The sequence below is a fragment of the Bos taurus genome, chromosome 14, assembly GCF_002263795.3.
Source record: "Bos taurus isolate L1 Dominette 01449 registration number 42190680 breed Hereford chromosome 14, ARS-UCD2.0, whole genome shotgun sequence".
NCBI lineage: Eukaryota > Metazoa > Chordata > Mammalia > Artiodactyla > Bovidae > Bos > Bos taurus.
The window spans coordinates 73,877,008-73,895,125 of record NC_037341.1 but is presented as its reverse complement, the minus strand read 5'-3'; the positions used below and the strand labels follow the sequence as shown (position 1 = coordinate 73,895,125).

Genomic DNA, 18,118 nt, shown 5'->3' with positions numbered 1-18,118 from the left:
GAAAATGTTTCCTCATTCTGGGAACTTCCCTTCACTGGTGGGGAGGTCTGCCAGGACAGAGGAGCTTCAGAGCAAGTGCAGAAGCTGCCCTATACACCGAAGGATGAAAAGAGCCCAGCACTGTCGGTCTTTGATGCGTCTCCACACTTCCCCGCCCCAGAGGCACACCTGTTGGCGTGCCCAGCTACTCAGCTCTGAGACCTAGGCTTCGGCAGACAGACCAGGGGAGGGAACTCAGTCTGGCTGCACAGCCAGCCTGAGGGCCCGGGGTGTGCACGGGGCCGTGTGGGTCTGCTACAGGAGCCACGCTGTCGACAGAAGGCAGGGCCGGGGTGTGGGTCCACCGGAACAGCGCCATTATCAGCTTGCTCACGGTGGGGTAGGGTGCCAGGTGCAGCAAGTTTTGCAGACTTTATGGGTGTGAACACCTGGAGGCGGGGCTGGTCCAAATTACTAGCATTCCCAAGCTGGGCACAGGAACCAGCTTCTGCAGGTTTTCATGCCAGTGGCTTTGTGAGGACACACGCAGGCCTAAGGGACCTCCAAGCCAATGACGGCACCCCACCCCCCGCCATGGAAGCGGGCACAGACGACAGGCCAGCAATGGTGGTCTTTGTTGGCATGCACACCCAATGGCAGGTGGCATCACAGAACCGCATTTACTAGCAAAACAGCTTTTGGGGAGAAAATGCAGTCGCTTCTTTCCCAGAGAGAGCCCTCCCGTCCCGTCCATCTCACAGCTCAGCTTAAAACTGCTTGAAACTTCTACAACAACTGGGCAAAAGATCCTGCCCCCAGCAGGTGGTGACAACCACGAAGAAGAGCTCCTGCCCAACATTCATTGCAAGCACCGGTCACCATGACCCTGGCCATACCCCCGAACAAGGGAACAAGGGCCAGTGCACCCTGAGGAATATGTGGCAAGCATCCACACTGAAAACAGCGCTTGCACCAAAAGTCGGCACATACAGTCTACACAGGGTCAACAACAACAACAAAAAAGCCTTTCCTCACAGGGGATTGAAACACAAAGTTAGGAAGTCAAGAGATGCCCAGAGTAACAGGCAAGTTTGGCCTCGGAGAACAAACTGAAGCTGGGCAAAGGCTAAAGGAATTTGTCAAGAGAATACGCTGGTCATAGCAAACACTGTTTCCCAACAATACAAGAGATAACTGTACAAGTGGACGTCACCAGATGGTCAATACCGAAATCAGACTGATTATGTTCTTTGTAGCCAAAGATGGAGAAGCTCTATACAGCCACTGAAAACAAGACCGGGAGCTGACTGTGGCTCATACCACTCAAGAAGGCAAAGTAGTTGTCTGAGGAGGCCTTACAAATAGTGGAGAAAAGAAGAGAAGCGAAAGGCAAGGGACAAAGGGAAAGATATGATCAACTGAATACAGAGTTCCAGAGAGTAACCAGGAAAGATAAGAAAGTCTTCGTAAGTGAACAGTCCAAAGAAATAGAGGAAAACTATAGAATGAGAAAGAACAGTGATCTCGTCAAGAAAATTGGAGATACCAAGGGAGTATTTCATGGAAATATGGGCACGATATAGGACAGAAATGGCAAGGATCTAAGAGAAGCAGAAGAAATTAAGAAGTGGAAAGAATACACAGAAGAACTGTACAAAAAAGCTCTTAATGACCAGATAACCATGATGGTGTGATCACTCACCTAGAGCCAGACATCCTGGAGTGTGAAGTCATGTGGACCTTATGAACAAAGCTAGTGGAGGTGATGGAATTCCAGCAGAAAAGGAAATTTTCTGATTTCCTTTAGGATTGACTGGTTTTATTTCCTTGCAGTCCAAGGGACTCTCAAGAGTCTTCTCCAACACCACAGTTCAAAAGCATCAGTTCTTCAGTGCTCAGCCTTCTTTATGGTCCAACTCTCACATCCATACATGACTTCTGGAAAAACCATAGCTTTGACTAGACAGACTTTTGTCAGTAATGTCTCTGCTTTTTAATACACTGGCTAGATTTGTTAAAGCTTTTCTTCCAAGGAGCAAGCGTCTATTTGCCATGACGTGATGGGACTGGATACCATGCCTGTGGCTTTTACATCTAAACAAACTCAAGCTTAATGACCACAACAGGGAAAAATAATAAATAACTTCTATATGCCTATTCATAGGGCTTAGTTGTTGTTCAATCACTAAATTATGTCCATCTCTGTGTGACCCCATGGACTGCAGCACTCCAGGCTCCTCTGTCCTTCATTGTCTCCTGGAATTTGCTCCAATTCATGGCCATTGAGTCAGTGATGCTATTTAACTATCTCATCCTCTGTCCCCCCAGCTTCTTCTTTTGGCTTCAGCCTTTCCCAGCATCAGGATCTTTTCCAACGAGTAGGATCTTTGCATCAGGTGGCCAAAGAATTGCAGCTTCACCTTCAGCATAAGTCCTTTCAACAAATATTCAGGATTGAGTTCCTTTAGGATTGACTGGTTGGATCTCCTTACAGTCCAAGAAACTCTCAAGAGTCTTCTCCAACACCACAGTTCAAAGGCATCAATTCTTTGGCTCTCAGCCTTCTTTATGGTTCGATCCATACATGAGTACTGAAAACACCACGTGCATGCTTGCTAAGTCACTTCAGTTGTATCCAACTCCTTGCAACCTCGTGGACTGTGGCCCCCTAGGCTCTTCTGTCCATGGGATTCTCCAGGCAAAGATCCTGGAGTGGGTTGCCATTTCCTCCTCCAGCAGATCTTCCTGACCCAGGGATCAAACCTGTGTCTCTTATGTCTCTGCCATAGCTTTGACTATACGGAACTTAGTTGACAAAATGATGTCTCTGCTTTTTAATACATTGTCTAGGTTTGTCATAGCTTTCCTTCCAAGGAGCAAATGTCTTTTAATTTCATGGCTGCAGTCACCATCCCCAGTGATTCTGGAGCTTAAGAAAATAAAATCTGTCACTGCTTCCAATTTTTCCCCTTCTATTTGCCATGAAGTGACAGAAATGGATGCCATGATTCTAGTTTTCATAGGATTAATCATTTATTATTTTGCTATCTACTGTTAGTCTTATTTTGAATGTCAATGTTAAATATAGGGAAGTAAGAGATAAACCTTACATTCAGAGTGAAAATATGACACTTACATGTATTTCAAATGATAAACCATAGTTTATTACTTAAAATAAGAAAATAGTTTAATGTTTTTTAAGGGCAGGTAGTTGTCTTGAGTATGGCTCAGGAATGTGTTCTCTTCATTGTTCTTCCTTTAAAGATAATCTTAAATATTTATAAAAGGTGATAACCTGATTCTTTCTGCTTCCAAACAGAAGGGAGAAAATTATGCCATATAAGATGGGAGATGGAAGAAGTTTTGTACAATAAGGCTTCTATGATAATTGATTTTTTTTCCCCAAAGGTAAATAATGAAATTTTTTCCTTGGAATTTTTAATAAGAGGTCTGCCATATCTTAAAGTATGCTGGGGAAAACCTCTATTGAGGGACTTCCCTGGTAGTCCAGTGGCTAGGACTCTGAGCTCCCAGTGCAGGGGGCCCAGGTTCGATCCCTGGTCAGGGAGCTAGATCCCACATGCTACAACTAAGACCCAGAGCAGCCAAATAAATAAATAAAATTAAAAAAAAAAAAAAAGAAAACCTCTATTGAAATGCCTCTGGGAGTCATACTTAGCAATATTTAGAGTAAATATTTCCCCGAATTGTGTTTCATTATTCTGATTTCCAATGTTTTGTTTCCCTGTATATGCTGTAGCTCCAATAACAAAATAACGTTCAGTTACTGTGCTAGTGTTACCTGAAGAATTTGGATGGTGAACAAGAGGAAAAGAGAGGAAAAATCTAAGTACAACTCATTGGATGTTTACAATCGTCATTTTCTAAAATGACTTGAACTTGTCTGTAACCTAGTTTCTTTATCAGTTTCTTTATATGTGTGTATATATATTTATATACTGTGAATACCCTTTCTCTGCTGGAGAGGGCTTATTTTACTGGTGGAATTTTAAAAATACTTGACTACATAGTTATACTTCTTTTTCTTTATTTTTCCACAAAAATTCACCCAATATCTATAATTTGGGCAGGAGGGTATCCTATATCAAGGGCATATATTTATGATCTTAGTTCATTAACAAAAAGTTAAGTTGCATTACGATCATAAAAGTGAATAGTGAATGAAACTACAGCCCTAAACTCTTAAGTAGTTATTGCTCTTATTAGCTCACAGTAAACCAACATCAGTTTCTTCTGCTAATGTTTTCTCAATACTAACAATAATGACGTTGTGCCATTGGTCTTTCACTTCACTGATCTAGTCATGATTTATAGTAACTGTGACCCTTTTCCACTTAGGTTACCTATTTCAATAGAGCCTGTTTCTGTACAGACAGTAGGAAATGAAGAATTTGCATGTATATATGTAGGCAGAAAGAGAAAGATGAGGAAATAAAAGCCTTTCAGGAAAGTGGAAATTTTTATGAAAATCCCTAGGGCATTTAAAAAAAAATATTGTAAACGACCATTGTGAATCATCCAACTTCAATGTTAGCTGTTTTTCAAGAAATATTTTAAGATAAGGGTCCTGAACATTTAGAGAGAATCAAATGACACATGCTTTATCATTTTTCCTCACTCCTCTGAGTAAACCAAGAGTATTTCAAGGCTATTGCTCTTCAGTTAGGCTTCACGCCCACGGCATTATGAGTCAGAGGAAGGAGCACTATAACTGGAGTTTGGATTCTAGCCCTGACTTGGTCCAGCAGCGTGACCTTGGACATGTCCCTAATTCATATACTTTATTTAACTCTCTGAAGTTGCCTAAAATTTCTACCACTAGGCATTACAGAATATTGCATTTAACATGAATTCATAAGTCCAAAATTATCATCTAGAAGGAAAAGGAAAAAAAATTGCCTGCTCTGGGCTCTCGTGTATCGTTTGGGTTGCCTTATTGGATGAGAAATTGAAATATCAGTAACATCAGATATGCAGATGACACCATCCTAATGGCAGAAAGCAAAGAGGAACTAAAGAGCCTCTTGATGAAGGTGAAAGAGGACAGTGAAAAAGCTGGCTTAAAACTCAACATTCAAAAAACAAAAATCACGGCCTCTGATCCCATCACTTCATGGCAAATAAATGGGGAAAGAGAGGAAACAGTGAGAGACTTTATTTTCTTGGGCTCCAAAATCAGTGTAAATGATGACTGCAGCCATGAAATTAAAAGACACTTGCTCCTTAGAAGAAAAGCCATGATTAACCTAGACAGTGTATTAAAAAGCCGAGACATTATTTTGTCAACAAAGGTTTGTCTCGTCAAAGCAATGGTTTTTCCAGTAGTCAGGTATGGATGTGAGAGTCAGACTACAAAGAAAGCTGAGCGTGGAAGAATTGATGCTTTTGAACCGTGGTGTTGGAGAAGACTCTTGAGAGTCCCTTGGACAGCACGGAGATCAAACCAGTCAATCCTAAACGAAATCAGTCTCGAATGTTCACTGGAAGGACTGATACTGAAGCTGAAACTCCAATATTTTGGCCACCTGGTGTGAAGAGCTGACTCATTGGAAAAAGATCCTGAATGGGAAAGATTGAAGGCAAGAGGAGAAGGGGACGACAGAGGATGAGGTGGTTGGATGGCATCACTGACTCGATGGACGTGAGTTTGAGTAAGCACCAGGAGTTGGTGATGGACAGGGAGGCCTGGTGTGCTGCAGTCCATGGGGTCTCAAAGAGTTAGACACGACTGAGCAACTAAACAACAACAAATTGGGTGAGAAAGCATACAAAGCTCCACTGTGAGGTGTGAAAACAAAGACACAGTTGATTGAGGTTGAGTGTATCAATGAAAGGAGAAATGACACAGTTTATCCTGGTGTTCCGTGCTTGCCTCTTTACCCCAAGGCCAGAGTTGACAGAAAACTGGGAGCAACATGACTTGAGGACAGGTGACTGAGGGATGGAAAAGAACAATTGTTCAAAAGTGCCACCAAGAAACTAGGAGAAAGACGCTGCCCTGATACTACCAGTAATGTTCTGGAGTGAGTATTGCATAGGTTGCATAGGAAAAAAAGGAAGGTTAAATATGAAAGTACGGAAAACATAAGAATTATACCTTTATTTTTTTGTAACACATTTTTTAACACATTGACATTGTGGAAAAAGTGCAGATGTCTGCAAAATAAGCTCACTGTAGGTAAGCATATCATTTGAGGTTAAATGATTTTAAACTTTTAAAATCTGACTTAGGCAAAAGTGCCATTAACATTTAAATTTTGTAGAAATGGCATTATGTTTTTGAAAGTTTCATTTGTTTCTCAAGATGTATACCAATGGCGTTTAAATTTGGGAATTTCTGTGTCATTCAAATGTGTACTTCTGCAGTTGTGAAAAGTATCGATTTTACAATCTGCGGGTTGTACTTGCTAGATAAATCTTAAACTGCATGTTTTTAAAATCAGTGTTGCATTGCAGACAGATTCTTTCCCATCTGAGCCACCAGGGAAGCCCCAAGAATACTGGAGTGGGTAGCCTATCCCTTCTCCAGGGGAACTTCCCAACCAAGGAATCAACCCGGGGTTTCCGGCATTGCAGGCAGATGCTTTACCAGCTGAGCTACCAGGAAAGCCCCTGCTGATGGCTGTTCAACAGCTAATTGTGATTTTCGTGCTCTCACAGGAGGAGATGAGCACACAACCTTCTACTCCACTATCTTGAACCAGAAGTCTATTTCATTCTGTTTTTAATGGCTGAGTAAGATTCCATTTTATATATATACACCATTTCTTTATCCATTAATCTGTCAGTGGACATTTATGTTGTCCCCATGTCTTGGCTACTGTAAACAGTGCTGCAATGAACATTGGGGTGCATGTATATTTTCCGGCCATGTATTTTTCTGGCTATATGCCCAGGACTGGGATTGCAGGGTCATGTGGTAGCTCTATTTTTGGTTGAAGGAACCTCTGTACTGTTTTCCAGAGTGGCTGTACCAGTTTCCATGCCCATCAACAGTGCAGGAGGGTTCCCTTCTCTCCACACCCTCTCCAGCATTTGTTGTTTGTGGACTTTTTGATGATAGCCATTCTGACCGGTGTGAGGTGATATCTCATTGTAGTTATAATTTGCATTTCTCTAATAACTAGTGGTTTTGAGCATATTTTCATGTGCCTATTGGCCATCTTGTTTGTCCTCTTTAGAGAAATATCTATTCAGATCTTCTGCTCAATTTTTGAGTGGGTTGTTTGTTTTGATGCTATTATGTGTCATAAGCTGTTTGTAAATTTTGGAGTCTAATCCCTTATCAGTCACATCATTTGCAAATGTTTTCCCCCTATCTGTAGGTTGTCTTTTTGTTTTGTTTATTGTTTCCTTTGCTGTGCAAAAGCTTTTGACTTTAAGGGGGTCTCATTGTTTTTGTGTGTGTTTTTTTGTTTGTTTGTTTGTTTTATTTCCATTATTCTGGGAGATGGATTATAAAAGATGTTGCTGTGATTGGTTTTTCCAGGTGTGTTTTCTTTCCTTCCTATTTTCTTCTCTTCTCTTTTGATAACTATCTTTAGAGCTGTGTTTGGTTTGCTGTGTGTGTGTGTGAGGGTATCTATTGTGGATTTTTGGTTTGCAGTTACCATGAGGTTTTGATATAGTAGTATATAAGCAAGATTGTATTATAATTTGTTGGTCTCAATTTCAAATAATTTCTAATAACCTGCAGTTTCTAATACTCTCCTTTTCTAATGATTTCTGGTTTTGATACCATATTTGTGTGGGTGATTTTCTACATTTACTGTATCTTTGCCTTTCCCATTCATGATTTCTTCATCCAGTTGTGCCTTTTCTTTTCTACTTAGATAAATTCCCTTAGCATTTTTTGTAAAGCTTTAGTTTTTGTAAAAGTCTGGTTTAGTGGTGCTGAATTCTCTTAGCTTTTGTTTATCTGTAAAACCTTTGATTTTTCCATTGAATCTGAATGACAGCCTTGATGGGCAATGTTTATTATAGATTTTCCCTTTAACCACTTTAAATATATTGTGTCACTCCCTTTAGGCCTGCAGAGTTTTGCTGAAAAAGCAACTGATAATCTTATGGGGATTCCCTCGTTTGCTATTTGTTGCTTTTCCCTGTTGGTCTTAATATTTTTATTTTGACTCTAATTTTTGTCAATGTGATTAATATGTGTCTGGGCACATTCCTCTGTGGATTTACCCTGCAGGGAACTCTGTGCACTTTCTGAACTTGAGTGAGCATTTCCATGCTCATTTTGGCAAGTTACTGGCGATTATCTCTTCAAATATTAATGGTTTCCTGGGTCCTTTCTCTTTTCCTTCTGAGACACCTATAATGTGGATGTTGGTACATTTAATGTTGTCCCAGAGGTCTCATAACTGTCCTTATTTCTTTTCATTCTTTCTCTTTACCCTGTTCTGCAATAGTGATTTCCACCATTCTGTCTTCCTGCTCACCTTGGTTCTTCTGCCTCAGTTATTCTGCTATTGATTCCTTCTAGTGTGTTTCTTATTTATTGTATTGTTCATCTCTGTTGTTCTTTAAATCTTTTAGTTCTTGTTAAACAGTTTTTGTATCTTCTTGGTCCATGTTTCCATTTGTTTCCTGAGACCTTATATCATCTTTATTATCATTACTCTGAGTTCATTTCCAGGGAGACTGCCTATCTCCACTTCACTTAGGTTTTCTTCAGGGGTTTTATCTTTTTCTTCATCTGGAATGTATTTCTCTATTATCTCTCTTTGTCTAACTTTCTGGGTTTGCGGTCTCCATTTCTAAGGCTGCAGGCTTACGGCTCTTGCTCTGGTGTCTGTCTCCTGGTGGGTTAGGCTGCTCTAGGGGCTTTTGCAGGCTTCCTGGTGGGAGAGACTGATGCCTGCCCGCTGGTGGGTGGAGCTAGGTGTGTCCCTCTGTGGGCATGGCCATGTCAGTGGGTGTGTGGAGAGGGAGCTGTGCACTCAGGGTGACTTTGGACAGCCTGTTGCTGAGAGGTGGGTCTGTGTTCCCACTCTGTTGGTTGTCTGCCTGAGGCAGCCCAGCACTGGAGGCTGTAGGCTCCTGGGTAGGGTCAGACCTCAGTGCCAAAATGGTGGCCTCTGAGAGAGCTCACGCTGATGGATATTCCCCGGAGCCTCTGCCACTTCTGTCCTCGCCCCCACACTGAGCAGCAGCTGACCCTGCCTCCCCAGGAGACCCTCCACAACCCACAAATATGTCTGGCCCAGATTCCTGTGGAGTCACTGCTTTGCCTGGGTCCCAGTGCACGTGAAACCTCCCGGGCACTCTCCAAGAGTGGAGTCTCTCTTCCCCTAGTCCTTGCAGCTCCTGCACTCGAGCCCCGCTGGCCTTCGAAGCCGAAAGCTCCAGGGCTTCCTCCTCTCAACGTCAGACCCCCAGGCTTGAGAGCCTGCCATGGGACTCAGCACTCAGTCTTAGAGAGAAACTCTATGATATAGTATTTTCCAGTTTGTGGGTTGCCCACCCAGCAGGTATAGGATTTGAGTATATCACAAAACTTCCCCTCCTACCATCTTGTTGCGGCTTCTTCATCATCTGTGGATGTAGAATATTTCTTTGGTAGGTTCCAGTGTTTTATGTCACTGACTGTTCAGCAGGCACTCGTGATTTCAGTGTTTTGGTTGGAGGAGGTAAGCCCCCATCATTCTCCTCTACCATCTGGTCTCCTGTCAGCACATTTTAAATGAATGAGTCAAAGTGACAGAGTATTTCTGCCATTTGTTAAGAAATCACCTTTATTTTCAAGCTAAGGACAGTCTCAGAACATTTTTTAACCCTTCCAGACTTTTGGTTGCTTTTGTTTCCTTTCCAGTTGAGTTCCTTTTGAATAATCTGCAAGTAATTCTCACACGGCAAAAATAATGTTCTGAGTTAAGTTTCATTTAAAACATGACATTTTGGCTATATCAAAAGCATTTTGCCTTTTCAAAAGGATTTCCATTTGTGATGAATTAAAAAAAAAGGGGGGGGGAGTCAGCAAAGGGGATTGTGATGGGCCTGAAAGGCAAAAGGAAAATCAAGAGAGTGTACTACTGATGAAGCCAAGGACAGGGTTTCAAGGAGTAGAGAGAGCAGTTATAGACAGCAAAGAACTGAGAAGGAGGTCACTTACAGCCCATTCTCACCAGACTATTTCACCTCCCTCTCTCATCTCTTCTTCTGGGCCTGAAAATACAGTCCGCTCTCCCCTAGCTACCAGTCCCCTCTTTCCTTTCAAAGGAGTGTTATCAAAATAGAAAGGAACTGAACTGCAATAGCATACACGACAGACACGGGGTACACGGTGAAGCCTCTTGGTCTAGATGACTCATTCTTGTCAGTAGAACAGAGTTATTACGACACAAGTCAGAGGTGACGGGTGGGACCCAGCGCCTCAGCAGGGGAGTTATTGCATACATGGTATTTTATCAGCAAATGCTTCAGAATTTATTATTCACACTGCCTGTATTTCGTCACCAGTGATTTACTCCTACTTCTTACTTCCTGGCCTTTAGTTTCTCCTTCTACCTTTACTGCCCTTGAGCTGCTAAGATGGTACAAGGAGTCGTTTCAAGCCCTCAGACTTTAAAAGAACAGGTACACAAGACGGCGGCAGAGGTAAAAATCAAGAACGAGTTTAGAGTCATGGCCAGGCCTCTGTGACCAATGCCAGGAGTGCCAAAGCTTGAAATGAGTTTATCCCTGAGAAAAAATTAAAAGTCAGAGATAATAAGGACAAAAGCAATTCCTTATTATTAGTGGTGATGGTGTAATATTTAATAGGCAGGGGGGAAATGTAGAACTATACAACTTCGGTCTGGCCGCCTTCTTTCTAATCAATAAGAAGATCTTCGGTGAAAAGTTCCAACACCTGAAAAGATAAAACAAGCACATATAAGAGAGAACTGAAGTTCATTTGAATAGGTGAGGAGTATTAAGACCATTTAGCTATTTTCAGTGTCCCCATGAAATACTTTCCAGGGCACTAAAAGGAATTGTCAGTGTCAGCAAAGGACCGCTGGCAATCTTTGAAAACCTACAGAGAATGGGAGAGATGCAAGATACATGGATACACGCGTGCCCTAATTTAAGAACGAAGAAATCGATGTCTTCTAGAAACACGTTGGGAGAGGTTGCTGTGATTCCCAGTAGCACTCTCTGCTGGTCACCAAAGAAGGAAATCAGGGCTTCCCACCAGAGCTGGTTGAATACATGCATTTACCTCTGTTCCCAAAACCGATAGAAATATTTTTAAAAGGGTAAATATTTAGAAAAATTTTTAGAAAATTCAGAAGGGAGTTATTGACAGTCAACCCAAATAATGAGAAATTTCTGGGATATACTGATGCCAAAATACAATGGAATAAGCAATCCGCAAGTCCTGACTCATGAAAAAGAACTTCAAAAATACAAGCTGTCCCAGCAGAATTCTGCAAAAGCCTTGTAATCAAAATAAGCAGAAGCTGGCAAGAAGAAGAGAGTCCTGGCCAGGGGCCAGGTAGCTAGCAAAGGCAGAGCTCTGTTGCCTTAGGCTGAATTGTGAGATTTTTTTTTTTACGCAAGAGGCTTTCAAAATGGACAACATATCCAGAGAATCAGGACTCTGTCACCGGCAAAAGAGAGCTTCATATCCTTGAGACAAGCCATATCCACATCTTAAATGAAAGCCCACCTTCCTGCCACACGTCCCCACTTAAGTCAAAGCTGATTTAATCCAAACTTGAGCTTCCAGTCAAGCCAATAAGAATTCTTACTCACCAGCCACAAAGTTAGGGTTTTGTCTACAAATACGATAAAACAACCAAGAAAATGGAAATAAAAGGACCAAACTCAGTGAATACATCTAACCCCAGAGGATGCACAATATAGGAACATAGAATAAAATGCTAAAATAAGCATGTTAGTATCTCCAGAGAGATTCTAGGGGGTTCTGAACCTTTTAAAAAATGAAATATGGATGACTACTAAACACGTGAGAAAGTTATTTAAGATTATCCAAATTAGAATGAGATCTATAAAAAGGGGAAAAGGGAAGCAGTGATCACTCCAAACCAGCATGAACTCACAAAGCATAAGTCACTCTTCAGTTAGCTCACTTCCTTTTCTGAGAGGTCATCAGACTGCCGGGACTGGGGAACGCTGGCAGCGCACCTGTCTGGAGTCTAGCAAGCTACTAAACACAATTTTTCTGGACTCAATACCCTAAAAACAAATTATATCCTACCTCTCCTTGTTGATGAGGAGGGCATGGCAACCGACTCTGATATTCCTCCCTGGAGAATCCCATGGACAGAGGAGCCTGGCGGGCACAGTCCATGGGGTCACAGAGTCGGACACGACTGAAGCAACTTAGCACGCATGCATGCATCCTTGTTGGTAGCTGCTGCTGCTAAGTCACTTCATTCGTGTCTAACTCTGTGTGACCCCATAGACAGCAGCCCACCAGGCTCCTCCGTCCATGGGATTTTCCAGGCAAGAGTACTGGAGTGGGGTGCCATTGCCTTCTCTGCTTGTTGATAGAGGAGCAAGCTAATAGAAGTCTGTGTTCACCTACTATGAAAGTGAAAGTGAAGTCGCTCAGTCGTGTTCGACTCTTTGCAACCCCATAGACTGTAGCCTACCAGGCTCCTCTGTCCATGGGATTTTCCAGGCAATAGTACTGGAGTGGACTGCCATTTCCTTCTCCAGGGGATCTTCCCAACCCAGGGCTTGAACCCGGATCTCCCACATTGCAGACAGACGCTTTACCGTCTGAGCCGCCAGGAAGTCCACACCTACTATGGACATCTCTAATTATTTTTTTCCTCTAGATTATAAACTTCTTGAGAGAAGGAACCATTTTTCTGTATTATATTCAATCTATCCCAATTGCCTAGAGTGAAAAATGGCAGATTCTCAATAAATGTGTATTGAGTGATAATTAAGTTTAATGGTAACTAACACAAAACTTAAGTGTAAAATTATGCATCAGATGCAAGGGGAATACTAGCTTCTCAGTTCGTTGGGGAACTGAAGGAAAGTTACACGGCTCAAAATAGCCTGGAGTTAAAACTCCCTTCCTGTCCTCCCCACCACTCTATGCAAAACAGAGAACCCTCTCAGCTGGGGGAAAAAAATGGGCTTTAAGGCTGATAACACCCAGTTCCCAGCTGGTCCAGCCTCTGGCTGGTCTCCAGAATTCCTTGCCCCAGGCGTTTAAGAGGTAACTACTGGGAACAAACTCAGAGAAGAACAGGCCCCCTAAGACAGCAGATTTCCACATATATGCCTATATATACTCACTCTTTTCTTGGGTTAGTGCGGCAGCTCACTAATCTGATTGCTGCCCCTTCTCGCCTCATTAAAGGTGATCTGTTCCTATAAAGTGCTAGTCTGGTTCTTTTTCCAAACCTCACCTTCTCTAACTCCCTTACCTTACAGGAACAATACGGGGGTCTTAGCTAATTACCTACTTAGTGTTGTTGACATTGTGACATGATTGACCGGAAAGCTAAGAAAGGGCTATCGTAATGAACAAATAGTGAGGAACAAAGGGGAGCTGTGGCAGATTGCATTTTCCAAAGATGACTGTAACAACAGCTCTAATCCCACAAGCTCTTTTCAGTGTGACTTTGACTTTGCACGCTCCTCCCACTGAGGAATAGGATCTGCGTTCCCTCCCCTTGAAACTGAGTTAGTTTGTACTATGGCAGCAATGCCATCTTGTGACTTCATAGACTAGGTCATAAAAGGCAATACAGTTTCTGCCTGGCTCTCTCCGGACACTAGCTCTTGAAACCCAAGATGCTACATGGACAGTTCCGATGAGGCCTCAGTTAACAGCCAGAATAAACTGCCAAATGAGTTAACAAGCTTACAGATTAGTTCAGCCTTAAAAATCTTCCCAGCTAAGGTCCCAAACTTTGTGGAGAATACACAAACCTTCTGTGCCTTTTCCAAATCCTTGACCCACAGAATCTGTGTGCATAACAAAGTGGTTTCCTATGCCACTAGATTTGGGGTGGGTTTTCATACAGCTATCAGTAACTGGAAAAATAAGAAAACGGATATGCAAGTTGTAATATATTTACTCAGTGGAACATTATGCTGCCACAATAAGAAGCTTCCCTGTTGAAATAGAAAAAACGTTTATTATTATTTAATTACTCATTCAAGAAACACTTAGCCCCTGCTACATGCTAGGGGCAGTTCTGAGAATATAACACTGAACAAAACAAGGTCCCCACTCAACGTTTCCTGCTTGGCCTGTGTCACCAGTCCTCAGCTCTCTTAGCTTTAACCACTGATGATATGCCCAGAATTCTATCTCCAGTTTTGAATTCTACCTTGAGCTGCAGTCCTGTATATTTAAATGCTTACTTGCTCTCTTCACCTGAACATCCCACAGGCATTCCAAACTGCTGGTTAATACCCACACATTCCCAGCCAGCAACCTGGGAATCACTGGCGATTTCTCTTCCTCTGTCTCTCTTCCTCAGCACCTCCCTCCTTTTGACAACTCCACCTCCACAATCGCAGAGCACGCCACGCTTACTCCTGTGCCATCTGGACGCCTCCCTTTCTCCAGCCCATCACCATTGCCCGATTCATATCACCATCATTCCTTCCCTGGGCTCTTTGGTGTTCCCACCACCACGGCCTCAAGTTGACCCTGTACAATACCGTTGTGTGTTTTTTCATAATTTACAAATATTATTATGATATCTCCTCATTGAAAATCACTAATGCTCTTTAGAATAAAGTCCAAGATTCTCATCATTGACAAAAAAATGGGCGGAAGTTGCATAACAATGTGCATAGTATATTTCTACTTGCATGAAATTACATATATAGAGAGAAAGAGTATAGAAAGATGCCCAGTAAAGGATCAACAGTTGTAACCTCAGATTGAGAAGACTTTCAAGTGATTTTTGCTTGTTTTACTTTTATATATTATCATACACTATTTAAATCCTTTTCAAAAATAAAATTTTCACTTTTGAAGAAACAATAAAACATTAAAAATACTAAATAGACTTCACTATCTCCTCTTGGCCTAGTGAGCTTTGCCATTTCTCCTCTTATTCTCCTAGTCCTTACTGTAGCCCCTGCCTCGTATTATACAGATTATTTGCATTCTCTCAGCAAACTATGCTCTTTCAAGCATTCAGACATCCAGCGTCCTCTGCCTGGAGGGTGCTTCCCTCTGTTCTTTGCTTGGCCCCTACTCACCCATCAAGGCTCGGCATCGACTCTTACAGAGGCTTCTCATAACCACCTCTTTCTCCAAGCTCCTTTCGCAACATGTACTTCCACTTGAGACAACTGCGTCATGCCTATCCGTTGGCCTCCATCTTCGCAGTGAATCCTACACACCAGGAATCCCCAGAACCCACCGCAATGCTGGTACACGGCATTCAATGTCACGTCTTCCTCCTTTCCATCAGGGAAGCACTGTTGAGGAGGAAAACAGGGCCAGGTCAACACTGTGATATCCCACTCCCTGGATTCAAATTTCCAGTTCTGTCGCTTGCCAGCTGTGGAACCCTAGAAAGGCTACTTCTCCTTTCCGTCCCTCAGCTGCTGTATCTCCAAAGTGAAAATATTACTAACTACATCATAGAGTTGCTGTGAAGATTACGTCAAGTGGAAACAAGCTCCACATAGTGTAAGCATTTAATAAACGGCTGTTATTACTACTTTTGTCCTTCATTGACTGATAAGCTCCTTGAGAGCAGGGTTGTCTCTATTATAACTGTATCCCCAGAGTCCAGCATATAATCACTGTTCAGTTAGTGTTTGGTGAGTATCTATGTTATCTTGTGTATTCTTGAATTTTCTGAAGAACATTTTCCTTTTATTTAATATCTCATTCAAGATTACTTTCTCCCTGAAATCAGTCCTCTATTAAAAGCAGCAGGAGAGAGAGTGTGCAGTGTTGGAGGAAGGCAGTGAGAGAGCACCCAGACAATCACTCCCCGGCCTCCAGCGCTGAGGACAGCTGACCACGCCCTTTCCTGTCTGTCCTTCAAAATGTACTCCGTTTCCACATTTTCTGGTGTGCGTATCATATTTTTCAGACTTCAGACATGTCTTTCTCCATTCCTATGTCTTTCCTCCTCTGCCCATACTCCACATCCTTGAAAATCAATTTTTAAAAAAAAATCATACAAGAAGGTGCAGAGAAATCTAATCCAGCCCAGATTTTGAACCAAGACCTTACTTAGACAATTCAAAGTAAATAATCACTCATACAGAGACCCAGTGAAAGACCTCTAGTAAGTGGCTCACTGATTGGAAAAGAGGAAGCTAAGTACGCTCCTCAAGTTCTCAGTCATGATCACTTAAAGCACATTTGAAGAACAATTCCTGTGAATTTGCTGGAAGTATGAAATGAAATGACAAATGTGGAAGGGCTTTTAAAAAGTTCAGTTCAGTTCAGTTTAGTTGCGCAGTCACGTCCGACTCTTTGCGACCCCATGCACCGCAGCACGCCAGGCCTCCCTGCCCATCACCAACTCCCGGAGTTCACTCAGACTCACGTCCATCGAGTCAGTGATGCCATCCAGCCATCTCATCCTCTGTCGTCCCCTTCTCCTCCTGCCCCCAATCCCTCCCAGCATCAGGGTCTTTTCCAATGAGTCAACTCTTTGCATGAGGTGGCCAAAGTATTGGAGTTTCAGCTTCAGCATCATTCCTTCCAATGAACACCCAGGGCTGATCTCTTTTAGGATGGACTGGTTGGATCTCCTTGCAGTCCAAGGGATTCTCAAGAGTCTTCTCAAACACCACGGTTCAAAAGCATCAATTCTTCAGCACTCAGCTTTCTTCACAGTCCAACTCTCACATCCATACATGACCACTGGAAAAACCATAGCCTTGACTAGACAGACCTTTGTTGGCAAAGTAATGTCTCTGCTTTTGAATATGCTATCTAGGTTGGTCATAACTTTCCTTCCAAGGAGTGTCTTTTAATTTCACTGCAATCACCATCTGCAGTGATTTTGAAGCCCCCAAAAATAAAGTCTGACACTGTGTCCACTGTTTCCCTATCTATTTCCCATGAAGTGATGGGACCAGGTGCCAAGTAGACATACAGATGACCAAAAGGCACGTATAAAAAAGCTCAACAGTGCTCGTTATTAGAGAAATGCAAATCAAAACTACCATGAGATATCATTTTATGCCAGTCAGAATGGCCAATATCAAAAAATCTACAAATAACAAATCCTGGAGAGTGTGTGGAGAAAAGGGAATCCTCCTACACTATTTGTGAGAATGCAAATTGATACAGCCACTGTGGAGAACAGTACAGACCTTCCTTCAAAACCTAAACACAGAACCACCATATGACTCAGCAATCCCACTACTTGGCATGTACCCCAAGAAAACCATAATTGAAAAAGACACATGTATGCCAGTGTCATTACAGCACTATTCACAATAGCCAGGAAACGGAAGCAACCTAGATGTCCACTGACAGATGAATGAATAAAGAAGATGTGGTCCATATATACAAGAGCATATTACTCACCACTAAAGAGAATTAAACAGGGTCACTTAGAGAGTCATGGATGGACCTAGAGTCTGTCATACAGAGTGAAGTGAAATCAGAAAGAGAAAAACAAACATTATACATTAACATGTGTATATGGAATCTAGAAAAATCGTACACACGGACCTATTTCCAAGGCAGAAACAGAGATGCAGACATAGAGAGCAGACACGTTGACGTGGAGAGGAGGGGAAGGGTGTGACAGGCCGGAAGATTGGGGTGGACACATATACACTGCCATGTGTGGGAGATGATGGCCCGTGGGAAGCTGATAAAAGGCACAGGAAGCTCAGGTTGGTGCTCTGTGATGACCTAGACGGGCAAGAAGCGATGGGGTAGGAGGCAGGTCCAAGCAGAAGGGGATATCTGTGTGCACACGACTGATTCATTTCCTTGTACAGCAGAAACTAACACAGCAAAGTAAAGCAATTATATTCCAGTAAAAATAATACATATATAAATAAAACTGACACTTTGCTGTATAGCTGAAACTAACACAATATTGTGAATCAACATTTCAATAAAATTTGTAAAATAAAAAAATAAGTAAGTTAACAGGCATAAGTCATGATGTTAAATTTTGAAGATAAATTCTCTTTT

General features: G+C 42.3%; 1 long non-coding RNA gene across 1 annotated transcript; it reads right to left on the bottom strand.

Annotated features, from left to right (window-relative positions):
• Positions 1 to 6,430: 6,430 nt before the first annotated feature.
• On the bottom strand, positions 6,431 to 16,083 carry LOC100848958 (uncharacterized). The gene is made up of 2 exons (XR_237420.5): positions 15,196 to 16,083; positions 6,431 to 10,855 (listed from the first exon to the last, which is right to left on the bottom strand). It is a non-coding gene; the product is annotated as an uncharacterized lncRNA (long non-coding RNA).
• Positions 16,084 to 18,118: the final 2,035 nt, after the last annotated feature.